This window comes from Geotrypetes seraphini, chromosome 11 (genome assembly GCF_902459505.1).
Source record: "Geotrypetes seraphini chromosome 11, aGeoSer1.1, whole genome shotgun sequence".
Classification (NCBI taxonomy): domain Eukaryota; kingdom Metazoa; phylum Chordata; class Amphibia; order Gymnophiona; family Dermophiidae; genus Geotrypetes; species Geotrypetes seraphini.
In genome coordinates, this window is record NC_047094.1 from 136,431,599 (window position 1) to 136,449,312 (window position 17,714).

Here is a 17,714-nt window from a genome sequence, read left to right on the forward strand (position 1 = left end):
CAGTCGGGTTTTCAGGATTTCCCCAATGCATGATTTCTATTAGTATACAATGAAAGCAGTGAATGCAAATAGATCTCATGCATATTCATTGGGGAAATCCTGAAAATGCGACTGGATTGCGGCCCTCGAGGAGGGACTTTGACACCCCTGCTCTACATGGGGTGCGAGCGCCACTTCTGCGGCAACCTTTGCCCAGCTAAGCTGCGGTGTGGAAAGCGGAGCTGGGAATTATAGCCCAGGTCTCTCCACATGGCATTTCTGTCTGCTTTAGTTAGTGAGGTTGGTTGTGGGGTCTATGGATAACTCCCAGTGGTGTGTAGCGAGGGGGAGTGGCCCCCCCCCCCGGTACCTAGCGCGCGCAGCATCACAAACTTACTGCCCGTGTCACGTCCGCTCTCCCTCTGATGCTGCTTCCTAGGCGCCTGGAAGTGATGTCGGAGAGAGCCAACACCAGTGCGGGCTCGCACCAGAAAAATGAAAGAGGTACGGGGGAGGGGAAGGTTGGGAAAGGAGTAGGGGGGCAAAGAAGAGGACGGATGCCGGAGCTCCTTGCAAGACGGCACCTGGAGAAGACCCCTCCCCCCTTTACTATGCCACTGATAACTCCTCAACCCCCCAGCACTGGAAGAACTGAGGGAGAAGACAAAGGTTAGTGTGGGAACGTGACAGGGGGCAGAACCGCATGTCCTCTTTTTTTTTTTTTTACTTTACATAGAAACATGATGGCAGATAAAGGCCAAATGGCCCATCCAATCTGCCCATCCACAGCATCCTCTGTCTCCTCCTCTCCCTATTGGCTAAGGCTCTTAACATTTGCATCTCCTCTTCCTATAGGCTAAGGCTCTTTACACCTGCATTGTGATGTCATTGAGCTTTATGGTTATAGAAACATAGAAAGATGATGGCAGATAAAGGCCAAATGGCCCATCCAATCTGCCCATCCACAGCATCCTCTGTCTCCTCCTCTCCCTATTGGCTAAGGCTCTTAACATTTGCATTTCCTCTCCCTATTGGCTAAGGCTCTTAACATTTGCATCTCCTCTTCCTATAGGCTAAGGCTCTTTACACCTGCATTGTGATGTCATTGAGCTTTATGGTTATAGAAACATAGAAAGATGATGGCAGATAAAGGCCAAATGGCCCATCCAGTCTGCCCATCCACAGTAACCGTTATCTCTTCCTCTCTCATGCTTATCTCAGGCCCTCTTGAATTCAGACACAGTCTCTGTTTCCACCACCTCTTCCGGGAGACTGTTCCCCGCATCTACCACCCTTCCTGTAACCCAAATTTGTTAACCTTAGTAAATGGCACTGATGTCACTAGGGATGTTAACTTCTTAAAAGAACATGGAAAATGTCTATGATGCGTCTGTGCTCTGACTCTGTCCTTCCCGTGGAAAGAGGAAGCTGCATCGGAGGAAAGGGTCTGGGTCTATGTTCCTTCTTAAGCTGAACACATGAGCTGTCGCTCATACATTCTAGGAGCATCGCTTACAGATTTTACGTGGTCGCTCACAAAAATACTTGCAAAGGTGGAAAACTGTTGGTGTTTACAACTTGTCGCTCACATTTAGAAAAAATTTGCCCGCCCCCAGCCAATCCTTAGAGGGAGTGTTGATCTGGGGCTGACGCAGTAGCATGTAAGGGTGGAGGTGTGTGGAGCTACAGTCTCGGCACTCTGAGGTTGTGGGTTCAAATCCTGCCCTGCTCCTTGTGACCCTGAGCAAGTCACTTAGTCTTCATTGCCCCAGGTACGTTAGATAGAGTGGGAGCCCACCGGGACAGTTAGGGGAAAATGCTTGAGGACCTGAATAATTTGTAATCCGTATAGAATTGTAGGAATTGCGGAATATAAATTATTAAAATAATAATTACTTGCTGCTGGCAAAGAACTGAAGTGTTTGAAAGGTACACCAGAATCACCCATGGGGAGGGGTGGGGGAGGGGAGATAGATGCCAGCGGTTCTCGGTTGTCGGAGCTTGGGGATCCATGCTAACTACATCACAGATGCGCTTGGACCCACCCAGCCCATCTGTGGCTATGCCATGGGCCGGGGGGGGGGGTAATGGTGGAAAGGACCAGGTCTACAAAGCCCTGCATGCACTGAGACAGACCCAGGACTAGAGCGGTTTCTTCAGTTGATGGATATGACATGGCTGCTGTGATTGTAACACTTAGCCGAAGAGATGGAAAATGACATTCTGAATGTTGTTAAGAGAGAACTTTCTGGCTGGTGGCACGCTAAATCTAGTGCCCGTGCACAGACATCGACGCGGTTTTGTCACACGCATGCGCAGAGGCCCATCTGGCTGCGACCCGCTTCGGTGGAGGGATCCGGGAGGTGCGGGGAGAGGAGGAGAGTCATCTGTGCTGACTGACTTCCTACAAGACATGCCTCTCGCCACGAGAGGCATATCCTGTAGGCAGTCAGTCGGCATGGAGATCTTTCCTCCTCGCCAGTGTGTCGCGGCACACCTGAAATCTTAGGAGGCACACACTTTGCGAAACACTGCTCTAGAGTAAAGCCAAGGTCATCAATGCGAGATGTTCAAGTAGGAATCCAAGGTCTTGTCATTACTAAACTAGACTTTTGTAACGTGTTGTTTTTGGGTGTAACAAAATCAAAATACAACAGCAAGGATGATCGTAGGGGTATCTCACTCGCTACGAGCATATATCGCCAGTTATGAAGCAATTACTATGGTTGCCCTTTGAGTACCGTATCGAGTACAAAACTTTGTCTAAAGTACATCATGTACTCTACGGGGAGACACCACAGTGTTTGACTCAGGCACAGCCAAAACGAGAGTTACGCTCACACACGGCAATGAGATTGTCCCTTGACCAAAGACCTGGATGGCAGCGATTTTGGTAGCTGGCCCAAGACTATGGCATGCGATGAAAGGGTCATTGAGATTGTGTTCTGAATTCAGACCTAAAAACCCATCTAGTGTATTTGTTAAAACTTTCTATAACTCAGGGGATGTCGGTAGTTCTTTCACAAGGGCCACATTTGAACTGAGGCTTTGATATTTTACATTTATTTTAATTTGTGCAGTGTGCGTATGTCATTTTACATTATGTATGTGAATTTGTAATCTGCCTAGTTGATAGGCGGACTAGAAGTTTTTAAAATAAATAAATTAAGTGATCTGAGAGTTAATTTTTTTGAACTCTTCTCGCAAAATGATGATAAAAATGGTGACCTTTTTGCAGAATTGAAACATGCATTGAGCTCTTTGCTAGTTTGCATTTGACTCACGGTTCCCACCTCAGGATCCTCATCTCCACCCCATGGGTGCTTGTGTAAAACATACCCTGGACCATGGTGAGCAGAGGGAAGTAGGGGTTACTGCTGTTTGGACTAGATTGTGCTTTGCTTTGGCTTCTGCATGGAAAGAAATCGTGGTTCGTGTTAAGTTGAAATACTTTCAAAAGGTAAAAATGTGATATTCTAGAGTTACCAGCACGGGCATCGTAGGGGGGCATGCGGGAGGAGGGGGTTGGTCCGCCCCAGGCGCGATCTTTGTAAAAGGCGCGGGTACTCACCACCATGCATCCCTTCCCTTCTCTCGTACCTTTAATTTTTCCTACGCGAGCAGCATTACAAACTTGCCCGCATCGGTGTCGCCTCTCTGACATCACTTCCAGGTCTCGCACCCAGGAAGTGACATCATAGGGATAGCCGGCACGATGTGGGAAGCAAGATCGTGCGCTCGCCTGGAAAAAAGGTACGGAGTAAGGGAAGGGGGGAATGTAGAGAAGGAGGCCGGGGAGGGGCGCCACTTGTTGCCAGATGTGTGGGGAAAACCTGAACGTACCCTCTTTTTGAAGGATGAGTGAAAGGATTTTTTTTTTTTTAAAAACCCATTTCTCTGGGTTTTCAAAGAGTGCCAAGCTCGGAGCCGCATCTGGAATGCCTCCAAGCATGCACGGATGTGACACAGTGATGCGCGCACGTGCACATGAGTGTGACATCATCCCGTCACATCCGCGCATGCTCAGAGGCCCTCCAGCTGAAGGAAAGATGAGAAGAGGTTTGGGCGGGGCTAAAGTAGAACAGGGGGCGGGGACACTTGTCAACTCTGGGAAAATCTGAACAGGAAAAGGACCTGGGAGTATTAATCGATAGGACACTGAAGCCGTCGGTGCAATGTGCGACGGCAGCAAAGAACGCGAATAGAATGCTAGGCATGATAAAGAAGGGAATCACGAGTAGATCGGAGAAAGTCATAATGCCGCTTTATAGGGCGATGGTCAGACCACAATTGGAATACTGCGTCCAGCATTGGTCTCCATACCTAAAGAAGGATATCAAATTGCTAGAGAGGGTGCAGAGACGAGCAATAAAGCTGGTGAAAGGTATGGAGAACCTGGATTACGAGGAAAGACTTAAGAGACTGGGGTTGTACTCCCTTGAGAAAAGGAGACTACGAGGGGATATGATCGAGGCATTCAAAATACTGAAAGGAATCGACAAAATAGAGCAGGAAAAAACATTATTTACAAAGTCCAATGTGGCACGAACAAGAGGACAAGGGCTGAAGCTAAGGGGGGACAAGTTCAAGACAAATATCAGGAAGTTCTGCTTCACGCAACGAGTGGTGGACACCTGGAATGCTCTCCCAGAAGAGGTAATTGCGGAATCCACCGTTCTAGGATTTAAGAGTAAGTTAGATGTACATCTCCTTATGAGTGGCATGAAGTGACATGGGAGGGGTAGGCTAGATGCACTTCTCTTTACGAGAAGCTTGGAGCGATTTGGGGACCAAAACTATGCCAGGGTACACCTGGCGGGGCCTCCGCGTGTGCGGATCGCCGGACTTGATGGACCTAGGGTCTGTTCCGGAGATGGCGCTTCTTATGTTCTTGGCTCCACTAAATCTGGTAACCCTAGAGGTTCCCCTTCCCATCCTAATTTGGGGCCTGGTGGCATTCTAACTTCTGGAGCTGCCTACTAAAGACCCGAGCCCAGGGCAAAACCTTTTTTTCAGTTCATTTGGACTTCTCCTGAGTTTTCAGACTTTTGGTTTATTTCACACGTTGGTTTTTCATTAAAAATAAAAAGATGATTAAGGTGTATAATTAGAATATTTGAATCCAAGCTGCTTGACTCCATGCTACACGTTGAATCAATTAGCATACCTAAGTTTTTAAGACTTAGAAACCGTAGCCTGCTAACCTAGAATTAACCTGCTAAGCCGTGGCCACGTTTATCTTCTGGCATCACAAGGCTTTCACTAGAAGAACAAGCAGTCCACAATCTCTAATCTAATTTATTTAAAAATGTATAACCCACCCCTATCTTCAAAGCTTAGAGATTACACAAAGTTGGGGATACAATTTAACAAAATAAATAAAAGTTTAAACAAATTCCTAAAATACACACAGAAACTCAATAAAACACGTAGCAGAGAGAGACCTAACAGGCTTACTGTAATCAGGGTTTGTTTCTCGGGCCTAGTGTTGTTTATGCTTAAATAAAAGCTAAAGTGAGATTTTAGTGAGGGGGGGGGACTCGGGAGTTTTACGTTTTGTCAGAACAATGGCTCCCATGAAATGTTCTCTTTCAAGTGATATTTGAGAGGTAAGTTGAGTTCTTTCTAAAATGTGTGAGGATTAGGCCTGGATTAAGGTTCTGGTTTTGATGTCTGCTAGACATTTGGAGTAGAAAATATCTTGAGAAATCTCATCTGGTGTAAGGTTTGTGGATGCCCCACATCTGCCTGTGTATTTTCCTTCTTTGATGTTGAACCTGCCTCCCAGAATGCCTTGTTTTCTGTATCTAACTCGAGCTACTTAGTGAAATTTGGCAGGGGACCATTTTGAACCCTTCGAATAAGTTAATCAGATCCTGTGAAAACTTATCAGTTCTGTAAATCCCTATTTCATGTTTCCTCAGTTAAAAAAAAAAAATATCCCTGGGTGAACACTGCGGATTGAATGTAGGGCCACCAGATTTTAGATCGGGGGAAAAAGAGGACATGTAGCCCCCCCCCCCCGAACCCCACATAAACCTCGTTTCATCAGAGTGAGTCTGGAGCGCCGTACGCACGTGCGTGGATGCGATAATGTCACCAAGCAGATGCCCTCCAGACGCAGCCCCTGATCTCGACGCTTTTCAGAACCTGGACAAAAGTGCCGAGTTTTGAAAAGCCATCCAGACACCTGGACAGGGAGAGAGACAGAAATACTCCTGGGATCTTGGCGTGGCAGGTCTAAAAGAAGAATATTTCTGGGGCTGGGAATGGGGGCGACGGGGATGGAGGGAGCAGGAGGAGGCTGTTTAAACTTTTTATTTATTTTTAAACCCTCCTCTTTTTACAAAACTTCAGCGAGGTTTTTAGCACCGGGCCACGACGGCGACAGCGACGCTCATAGGAATTCCTATGAGCACCGGAGCTGTTAGCGCCATGGCCAGTGCTAAAAACTGCTACCGTTTCTATCCCGTTCTCCCCAAAGAGCTCAGAACTCAGAACGGGTTACAGGTTTACATACATAATATAAAGTTAACATTTACCATAGTTATAGTTTTCATCCTAACTCTACACATACTAGTGATCTAATACCCATGTGCATAAAATACAGTATATAGGTTAAATTTCACATAGTTAAATCCATTTTGAGTATTCTAGATTATGGTGGTAATATATATTTAGGGGTTTACAAAAAAATACTAAAAAAACTGAGACTGATTTATAACACTGCCGTTCGCCTTATCTTTGGACTAAAAAAATGGGAACACATCACCCCTTTTTATCAAAAACTTCATTGGTTGCCAGTAGAATCCAGAGTCCTGTTCCAGTTTTCCTGCATTTGTTACAAAGCAGTTTTGGGGATGTTACCAGGATTATCTTGCTTCTCAGTTTTCTTTGAACTATTCTAATAAAAGCACACGTAGAATAAATCTATTGAATTCCCCTTCTCTAGAATCATGTCAGGAAAAGAAGTCTTTTGATAGAATGTCACCATTCCAGGCCGCTAAACTGAATACATGGCTTGGAAAACCTATATTAGAAGCTACTTCCTATTCTGGCTTTAGAAAATCGCTAAAGACACGCCTGTTTGACATGTTCGCATCTTAGTTGTGGCACTGTTTACTTCTGCTTTTCAACTTTTAATTGATGCATTTTTTTACTGTTTTAATGTACTTTATATATATTGATTGCATGTATTTTTCACTCTGTTATAATAATAATAATAACTTTATTCTTCTATACCGCCACAATCTTGCGACTTCTAGGCGGTTTACAATCAAGAGAGCTGGACATTGTGAACCGCTTTGAACTTTTGGTATAGCGGTATACAAAAAAAATAAATTATTATTAAATTATTAATATACATTAATTTGCAGCATTAATTTTTGGTGTGTGCCTGGGCGCGCTTGCGACTGAAGATTTGCTTAGGATGCCAGAACCCTTGACTGGCCCTGAACGTCATTTTCCTCACAAGTTTCACCATTGCCCGTGCACCTAGACGCTTGCCCAAAATATACTCCATCATTCAGTCACGTCTAGCAGGCTGGAACACCTTGGGACCTCTGAGCTGATGGTTCACTGCCAGCTGTGAGAGTGCAAGGGATTTCCTGTTTAAACCTATGTCTTAAAGTTAGCCCAGACCTCGAAGCTTGAACAAATCTTATTTCCCTGACTGTGTGTGTACTTTCTGGCAGCTCCTCAGGAGGAGGGAGTGCCCTCCCTTTCTTTCTTTTTCCTGTGGGTCTGCTCGGTTGCATCCCCGCATCTCCCGGAACCACCACAGAACATACATATGTTTGTACTGTGAACACAGAAGCTGTCCTGGGCACAGAGCCGGCCATCTCTGAGACGGAGAGGTGAGGGGCTCTGGCGCCAGGCAGGGAGGGATCGAAGACCAGGAGTATTAAAAGGCATTTCTTTGTCTTACTCAGCGCTTGGTTGTAGCCTGGCTCTTGCCTCTGAGAATCGTGTTAACAACAGAGGCAAGTTTGTACCTCCTGAAGCACATCTGCCGTCTTCACCCACATGTAGTTGAGTGGATTGAGTGTTGCTGGAATGTGACTTATCCGAGGGTGCATGGTCTGTAGTAATACTGGGATTGGAGCCCCTTGGGGACCACCTGGGTGGCAGCTGTGTCCTGATTGCTCAAGAACTGCAGGAACTTGTGAAACAGATCTGCAGTCTTACCCTTTATTCTCCATCACCATGGATCATTTGTGCGTAGCCAAAAGTTTTTGCTTTTATTTTATTTTATTCACCAAATTTGTAAATTTTGCTTTTTACTATTTTCCCCCTTTCCATTAAGTGCTGAGTCAAGCTTTATTTTTGTAAAGATGACACGGTCTAAAATTTTAAGTTCTAGTTTAGTTTATTGGTGGCATGGAGAAATCTAAAAACAATCGGCAAATGTAACAATCAAAAAAGATCCATTGAATCTGTATGAAATCAAGCGATCCATTCAGTAAGAAGCATATGAAAAGGCCAACGTATTAACTTTACAGAATAATGTGACCCGCCACCCCACCCCCATCTTGAATTTTATAAACCACCTTTCCAAATGTCCCACTCCTAAGCCCAAAGTCTACTGAGGGCCCAACCCCCACCTCCTAAACCTGAGTCCCCCTTTCAGGCCCTCCCACCATTCTAATTTGATCCCACGTTCAAGACAGTACCCTTTTTTTTTTTCCTGAGAACTCAACCTGTCATAATACCTCCATGCCAAGAGGAGGTGCTCTTGGAGCCCCTGACCAGAGCAATACTGCTCTAAGCATTCAAGATAACATTATAGTTGATCCATTAGCCAATATCCAGTAGTGGAGACTCTATCCACTGCAGAAGAGAGTATACCGCATACTTTTTAACTGTGATTTATATTATTATATTGTGTTTTATTTTCTAATTTATCTGCACCTGTTTTCAAATAAAGATTTCATCAGGATCATCAATTCTGCACTTTCTTTTGTATTTGAGTCTATCCACTGTAGCCATAAGCAGGACCCAATAATAAAAAGAAACACATCCCCTTGTCCCACCCTTTCAGGCTATGCCTTCTCAACAGTTATGTCCTGTGTCCGCCTTGAATTTCTGACAAACCTGGTCCCAAGACTGCTTAATCCATGAGCAGTGTAGAAGCTATGACTGAATGTGGCTACAGCCTCAGCACCCTGAGGGTGGTGGGTTCAAACCCCACACCGTTCCTTGTCTCAGGTGCATTAGATAGATTGTGAGTTCCTGAATAAATTCATGTAAACCGTTCTGAGCTCCCTTGGGAGAACAGTAGAGAAAATTGAATGGATAAATAAATCAGTGTACCTCCCGCTGTGGTGCATTTTGGGGCAGGCCCCTGAGTCTACAAGACCCATGTGATGCTGTTTAGCTGTGGTGTAGTAATTTAAACTTCAGTTCTTGCACCGTGGTGTCTCGGATTTGTATTGCACCATATTCCGTATGAGCGTTTAGGCACGGTGATTCTTCATTTCTTCTGAGAGTAGAGGAGAAAGCTGAGCAGTTGGTTGTTTACAGAGAATATCTTTGTGGGTTCAGCCGTTCGAGAAACGCGGTTGAGCCTTTTATGACCTATGTTAGCATTTTAAGGGAGAGAGGGCGAGGGAGCAAAATCTTTTTTTGGGGGGGAGGGTTAGATTATGAGAAGACATGCTATCTTTTTATATTTTACGCGATATGTTGTATTGTTGTATATTGCATTTTATTATAAATAATAGTACTGGGTAGTATTTGAACTGGAGGAGTGGAATTGAAGGAATACCGCTAATAATGTGGATATAGTTGAGCTGGTGGTTTGTTTTTTCCTCCATTGATTTTACTCCTTTGTTGGGCCATGCAAGAAGCACCTTTGTGTTTTTCAGTTTTATGTTAATTTATTTATAATATACAATGTGTTCCTGCCTACCTTCTTCAAAACACAGCTTATTTCTGGAGAATTAAGTTCATTGAACTTAATATAGTGCTTACCAGAGAGATCTAAAGTGTTTTTTACAGCATTTTAAAAGACATTAAGGTTAAATCAGCATGAATGTCCAGTAATTTCATCCCAGTTTCAATCGTATACACCTTGTCAGACTGCGCACACAATGTTCGCTACCATTATCTAGCACATTCCGAGGAAAAGGTGTGAATTAATGTCTAAAATACAGAACAAAAAATGCAGCCTTATGGTTGGACTCGAGAGGCAGCTGTGGGGGAGACCTTAGGAAGTTAAGTCTACTTTTCGGTGCCCCAATGCCATGAGGTGAGGGCTATTTTATAACAAACGTCTGGGTGGACCTGACGCGAAATGTACAGTTCGTTCTTGTTGTTCATGCATTCCGTGGTTGCGTGCATTGTGACCGCTCTTTGCACCAAGTTCATATATTTATGGAAAAAAAGCTTCGTTTCCTTTCATGTTTGCTTCCGGTTTTTGGCTTTGCTTCCAGAAATGGCCACCAGGCTTCAAGAGAGTGAGCTAGAAGCATCTGCGAGTGTCTCTCGCCGACAAAATACATGTTTTACATAAGAACATAACAACATAAGAAATGCCTCTGCTGGGTCAGACCCGAGGTCCATCGTGCCCAGCAGTCCGCTCACGCGGTGGCCCAACAGGTCCAGGACCTGTGCAGTAATCCTCTATCTATACCCCTCTATCCCCTTTTCCAGAAGGAAATTGTCCAATCCTTTCTCGAACCCCAGTACCGCACTCTGCCCTATTATGCCCTCTGGAAGCGCATTCCAGGTGTCCACCACATGTTGGGTAAAGAAGAACTTCCTAGCATTTGTTTTGAATCTGTCTCCTATCAACTTTTCCGAATGCCCTCTTGTTCTTATATTCTTTGAAAGTTCGAAGAATCTGTCCCTCTCTACTCTATGCCCTTCATGATCTTGTAAGTCTCTATCATATCCCCTCTAAGTCTCCTCTTCTCTAGGGAAAAGAGACCCAGTTTCTCCAATCTTTCTCTATCTCTCTCTCTCCCTTTCTCTCTCTCTATTTCTCTGTCTCCCTTTCTCTCTCTCTTTCTGTCCCTCTCTACTCTCTCTATGCCCTTCATGATCTTGTAAGTCTCTATCATGTCCCCTCTAAGTCTCCTCTTCTCTAGGGAAAAGAGACCCAGTTTCTCCAATCTTTCTCTATCTCTCTCTCTCCCTTTCTCTCTGTCTCCCTTTCTCTCTCTCTATTTCTCTCTGTCTCCCTTTCTCTCTCTCTTTCTGTCCCTCTCTACTCTCTCTATGCCCTTCATGATCTTGTAAGTCTCTATCATGTCCCCTCTAAGTCTCCTCTTCTCTAGGGAAAAGAGACCCAGTTTCTCCAATCTTTCTCTATCTCTCTCTCTCCCTTTCTCTCTCTCTATTTCTCTCTGTCTCCCTTTCTCTCTCTCTTTCTGTCCCTCTCTACTCTCTCTATGCCCTTCATGATCTTGTAAGTCTCTATCATGTCCCCTCTAAGTCTCCTCTTCTCTAGGGAAAAGAGACCCAGTTTCTCCAATCTTTCTCTATCTCTCTCTCTCCCTTTCTCTCTGTCTCCCTTTCTCTCTCTCTATTTCTCTCTGTATCCCTTTCTCTCTCTCTTTCTGTCCCTCTCTACTCTCTCTATGCCCTTCATGATCTTGTAAGTCTCTATCATGTCCCCTCTAAGTCTCCTCTTCTCTAGGGAAAAGAGACCCAGTTTCTCCAATCTTTCTCTATCTCTCTCTCTCCCTTTCTCTCTGTCTCCCTTTCTCTCTCTCTTTCTGTCCCTCTCTACTCTCTCTATGCCCTTCATGATCTTGTAAGTCTCTATCATGTCCCCTCTAAGTCTCCTCTTCTCTAGGGAAAAGAGACCCAGTTTCTCCAATCTTTCTCTATCTCTCTCTCTCCCTTTCTCTCTGTCTCCCTTTCTCTCTCTCTATTTCTCTCTGTCTCCCTTTCTCTCTCTCTTTCTGTCCCTCTCTACTCTCTCTATGCCCTTCATGATCTTGTAAGTCTCTATCATGTCCCCTCTAAGTCTCCTCTTCTCTAGGGAAAAGAGACCCAGTTTCTCCAATCTTTCTCTATCTCTATCTCTCTCTTTCTCTCTCTCCATTTCTCTCTCTCTTTCTTTCTAGCTCTCTCTCTCTATTTCTCTCTGTCTCCCTTTCTCTCTCTCTTTCTGTCCCTCTCTACTCTCTCTATGCCCTTCATGATCTTGTAAGTCTCTATCATGTCCCCTCTAAGTCTCCTCTTCTCCAATCTCTCAGCATATGACAGGTTTTCCATCCCTTTTATCAGATGTGTCGCTCTCCTCTGAACCCTCTCGACTAACGCCAAATCTGTTTGTGCTGTCAGCCATGAGTTCACTGTGAAGGAATCCATATTTTGTTGATTTTCTAGCACTGTTGTGTGCAATTATTTTGTTTAAGAATGTTGCGCTACTTCTATAAACAATACTGCAAATAAAAAAACGTTTGCAATGTTCTAAAGTAGAAATGGGCAACTCTAGTCCTCGAGGGCTGGAATCCAGTCGGGTTTTCAGGATTTCCTCAAGGACTATGCATGACATCTATTTGCATGCACTGGAGAAATCCTGAAAACCCGATTGGATTCTGGCCCTCGAGGACTGGAGTTGCCCATGTCTGTTTGAAGGGCTCCTTTTAAAAGCTGTGGTGAAGGTTTCTACCATCGGCCAGTGAGGTAAATGCTCCGACACTCATAGGAATCCTACAAGCGTTTGAGCATTTATCTCGCCGACCCATGGTAGAAACTAGAGAACGACACGGGGACAAATTTTTCCTGTCCCTGCCCCATTCCTGCAAGCTCCATCCTCATCTGCACAAGCCTCAAACCCTTTAAAATCCTAAGTAGCAACATTCTAGAGCTCAGATTGTGATGTCATAATGGCTCATTCCACCAATACCTAAGCTCCGTCCTCATCTGCACAAGCCTCAAACCCTTTAAAATCCTAAGTAGCAACATTCTAGAGCTGAGATTGTGATGTCATAATGCCTCATTCCACCAATGCCTAAGCTCCGTCCTCATCCGCACAAGCCTCAAACCCTTTAAAATCATAAGTATCAACATTCTAGAGCTCCGATTGTGATGTCGTAATGCCTCATTCCACCAATGCCTAAGCTCCGTCCTCATCTGCGCAAGCCTCAAACCCTTTAAAATCATAAGTGTTTGAGGCTTGTGCAGTTAAGACAGAGCTTACAGGAAAGGGGCAGCGACAAAACTCGCAGGGACAGGGAAATTGAGTTCCTGTGGGGGGCGGGGACAAATTTGTCCCCATGTCATTCTCTCATAGAAACCTCTACCACAGCTTTGCAAAAGGCAGCATAAATGTTTGCTATCTTTTGTCAAATGCTGACCCTATTTTTCCTATAGAATCCATTATTCATTTTACGCAGTTTTGAGGCACCTGGAACTAGCCTCTGTTTTCCCATAGATGCAGTTTTGTGGTTCACAGACTTACCTGGGAACAGGTACTGCTTTGAATAACGAGAACGGACTGCAACGGGATCGTGCGCAAGTGGTAGCACCAGCCCTGCACCTCCCCTGTGAAGGCTCCCTTGCATATATACTCCGTCCCCTGGGTTCCATATATGGTTTCTGCATTGCGCACGCATCTTAGAGTAGAAAACCCCTAACTAGCAATAATTGAGGGCTAATTTCCAATTATTGCAATTAACTGGCTCCAATTAGGATTTGTACGCGCATCTGGCTTCACGCTCTTCTATAAGGTTCGGTGCCTAACTTCTTATAGCATGTATCTGAAAAGAGAGTGTAGCCAACGGCACGTCAAGGGCGGGTTTGGCGTTCTGAAAAGTTGCGCATGGATTCGTAGACTACGACCCGAGTTCGGTGCCAGCATTTACACCTGGTTTTTGTACCATGTGTAAATCTGGCCCCCTAAAAGTTTGGCATGGAATCGGGTTTTATAAAGTGCATGTACTGTTTATAGAATCACGCTTAGCGCCGATTGTTTTGGGGCAGTGAATCTTGAGCGCCATTTTCTGAATCCAGTCCTCTGCCACTTGTGCCCTTGCAAAATAATGCTTATATGTTTTGCTGCCCGCTGATGTATTTTAAATATACGTTTGCCCCCTGAAAATGAGTGTGTTCTGCACACTTACGCCCTCCTAGTGGAAATCCTGTCTTGTTTCTGCACCCTAGCAGGTGAATACAAAGGAGAAAGAAAGAACGCTCCTCAAGGGCGGTCCCACCACAGAATGTGCAGCTGGAATTTAGCCGTGTGTTTAGGAATAAGTGGGTAGAGCAGGTCACCGGTTCTTTCTACCATCATCTGTTGTGTTAGAACACAGATCAGATGGCGGAGGACTGCTCCATCATGTCAGATATTGTAGCTGTGCAGGCTAGCTGCCAGCTGCAGGCTCCCTGTTCCAATCATGCACTTGCTGGCTTTTGAGCTCTTTTTGTCAGTTGGTAATATGCAGGGATCTCAAAGTCCCTCCTTGAGGGCCGCAATCCGGTCGGGTTTTCAGGATTTCCCCAGTGAATATGCATTGAAAGCAGTGCATGCACATAGATCTCATGCATATTCATTGGGGAAATCCTGAAAACCTGACTGGATTGCGGCCCTCAAGGAGGGACTTTGAGACCCCTTGGTCTAATGTGATAATTATTCTTTCAGCATCTGTTGTACATATAGAAAACCACTCTCTTATCATACTGTGGGTTGAGGGCATGTTCCCTTCAAAGGAGCAGTTCGCTCGCTGGATTTGTTCTGTATCTGGTCGAAGCAGTGCATGAGTGTGTTGACCTTGGTTTTATCTGTTGGCCAATCGTTTCTTTTAGTGATGCGAGAGGTCTTCCTTTGTTAACGTTTCTCTGGGTGTGGATGAAGAATTATAATATCTGACACTTCCGCTGCTCTTCAAAGTGTGTAGCCGAAGCTATTGGACATATTTAACGCAGTAAGTCTTGAACCTGACACTGATTTCCTGCTGAGAAGATGAGTGAGGGCAACCGGTCCTCGAAACTGCTGGTCATATCTCATACGAGAGCCACCAGTGAGCCAGTTGTTGTTTTTTGTTTTTTTTGGCATGGCTGTTAACGTTGATACACTTCTTTTTACCTGTTGTTCGATGCCGTCCTGCCTCATGAGTTTCTGGGCATCTGTTTAAATCGACTGGTATTCAGCTGATGGCATTCGGGATTTATGTCCGCTGCCTGCTGTACTCTTGGATATTCAGTGCTGGACCCGTGTCTGGGCACCAGCATTGAATATTCGGTTTTAGGTTGCCCTTAACTACGAAAGCTGAACCGCTTAAGGATGGGACTGCTTTGGTACCGGACATATTCTTTTCTCTATCTGTCCAGTCCAGCATCTGATTCTGCGTCCTATTCCCTTCCCCTCACACTCTAGGTCCAACATTTTTCCTTCTCTATTCCCTGTTCCTCCCTCCCCCCCCCCCCCCCTCCCTGTAATCTGGTATAATTTCCTCTCTCTCTCCCCTCCTCTGTTGCCCCCAGGGCTGTGGAGTCGGAGGAAATTTCGGGTACCTGGAGTTGGAGTCGGAGTCAGAAGTACAAAAAACTGAGGAGTCAGAGTCAGAACATTTATCTACCGACTCCATTTTTGAACTTGGCATACCAATCATGAGCAATTCTTTCAGCTATAGCACCCACTATATACACAGCACAAATGTTGCGAGCAGCTTCTGCGGCCTTAGAACCAAAAAGAAGGTGGTGTCGAAAATGCTCATTTCTCTCAACTTGACATTCCATTTTAACGATCTGAAAATTAACCAGTGCTGTGGAGTCGGAGTCGGAGGAAATTTCGGGTACCTGGAGTCGGAGTCAGTATGAAGTACAAAAAACTGAGGAACATTTATCTACTGACTCCACAGCCCTGGTTGCCCCTGGCTAAGACCCACTTTGAGCAATACCTCATCTCGCAGCAGGGCACAGAAGAGACACAGTATCAGCAGCATGGGTAAAACAGTCAGGGGTGGGCCCTTTTTGTCGGGGGGGGGGGGGGGGGGGGGAAATTGTGGGCAGGGACTATGTTGTCGGAAGTTTTTTGGGCTTTAGGAGCTGCTTTGAATTTTATTTTATGTGGTCAAGGCCTGAATATCGGCACTTAACCAAATAAATGCCAACTCCGCCTGCAGAATGCCCCAAAGTTAGCTGGTTTTGGCGTTGGTGCTTACCACAACCACTCATTGGTTAAGTGCTGCCATCTGAGCGGTCAGGAGTTTCTCCCGCTCTCTTTAATCATTCTGAATGTTGGCTGTATTTAAAAATACACATTACCCCATACTAATGATGCCACATATCTTGGGAAATACAAGACTCAAAAACTGGAAGGAGATGTAGCAAAACATACCTGGCCTTAAGGAAAACATGGAGCCTATTCCCGCACAGCAAAATTTCCGTCACAGAACTTGCTCAAACGGTTCCCGCTGAGGAGACATGAAGGTGCCACTGTCTTAACTTAGAAAATTATTCCCTTCTGACATTCTGCTGTACCAGTTTCATTAGTCTATTTCAGAAATTCTTAGCAATGCAGCAATTTAATATTTATAAATTATTTATATATTTATCGGTGGAGGTTGAGTGGTTTTTCATTCAGGTACTCAAGCATTTTCCCTGTCTGTCCCGGTGGGTTCACAATCTATCTAATGTACCTGGGGCAATGGGGGGGGATTAAGTGACTTGCCCAGGGTCACAAGGAGCAGCGTGGGTTTGAACCCACAACCTTAGCGTGGGTTTGAACCCACAGCTGAGGCTATAGCTTTAACCACTGCACCACTCTAGAAATCAAAATGTAGCAAAAGTGAACCAAGTCTAGGACAATGAAGCTACTGTGACATCACTGATGAGGTTGGCTCTTATTGGTGGAATGAGGCATTATGATGTCACAATAGCAGCTCTGGTTATCAGAGGCTGAAACTGTCCACACTATTTATTGAAATTTCTATACCGTTCTCCCAGGGGAGCTCAGGCATTTTTCCCTGTCTTCCCCGGTGGGCTCACAATCTATCTAATGTACCTGGGGCAATGGGGGGGGGGGATTAAGTGACTTGCCCAGGGTCACAGGGATCAGCATGGGTTCAAATCCACACCCTCAGGGTGCTGAGGCTGTAGCTTTAACCACTGCACCATTCTAGAAACCAAATTGTAGCAAAAGTGAACCAAGTCTAGGACAATGAAGCTACTGTGACGTCACTGATGAGGTTGGCTCTTATTGGTGGAATGAGGCATGATGATGTCATAATACCAGCTCTGGTTACCAGAGGCTGAAACTTTTCACACTATTTATTTATTCCATTTTCTATATTATTCTCCCGGGGGAGCTCAGAGCAGTTTACATGAATTTATTCCCTCTCTATCCTGATAGGCTCACAGCCTAACTAACGTACCTGGGGCAATGGGGGGATTAAGTGACTTGCCCAGGGTCACAAGGAGCAGCGCTGAGGCTGTAGCTGCAACCACTAGGCCACGCCTTCCTCGTAAGTCGTTTTGCACCAGTTTGTGCAAAAACTTGCTGAAAAACGCTCTCCTTCAGCAAACACTATTTTCACAGTGTAAATCATTAAATCACACGGCTATAGCTTTTGCAAAGTAGAATAAGTAAGCCATGAGTTCTGGCGGTCAGTTGTGCAAAGCGTTGCTTGCCATTTTTATTTTGGTACAAATTTGTTTAAATTATGCTAATCAACAATAAAGTTAGAGGAGAAAATCTAGGGGTTCCCTTCCCCCCAAACACAATGCGTAAGGGCTTCTCTGAAGGGATTGTGCCATAATTTTGCTTGTCCTCTTGAGAT

General features: G+C 45.1%; 1 protein-coding gene across 3 annotated transcripts in view; it reads left to right on the forward strand.

Moving 5' to 3' along the window:
* Positions 1 to 17,714, forward strand: part of PLCG1 (phospholipase C gamma 1) — a 139,493-nt gene that overhangs the window by 34,104 nt on the left and 87,675 nt on the right. The gene's annotated exons all lie outside the window — the stretch shown is intronic.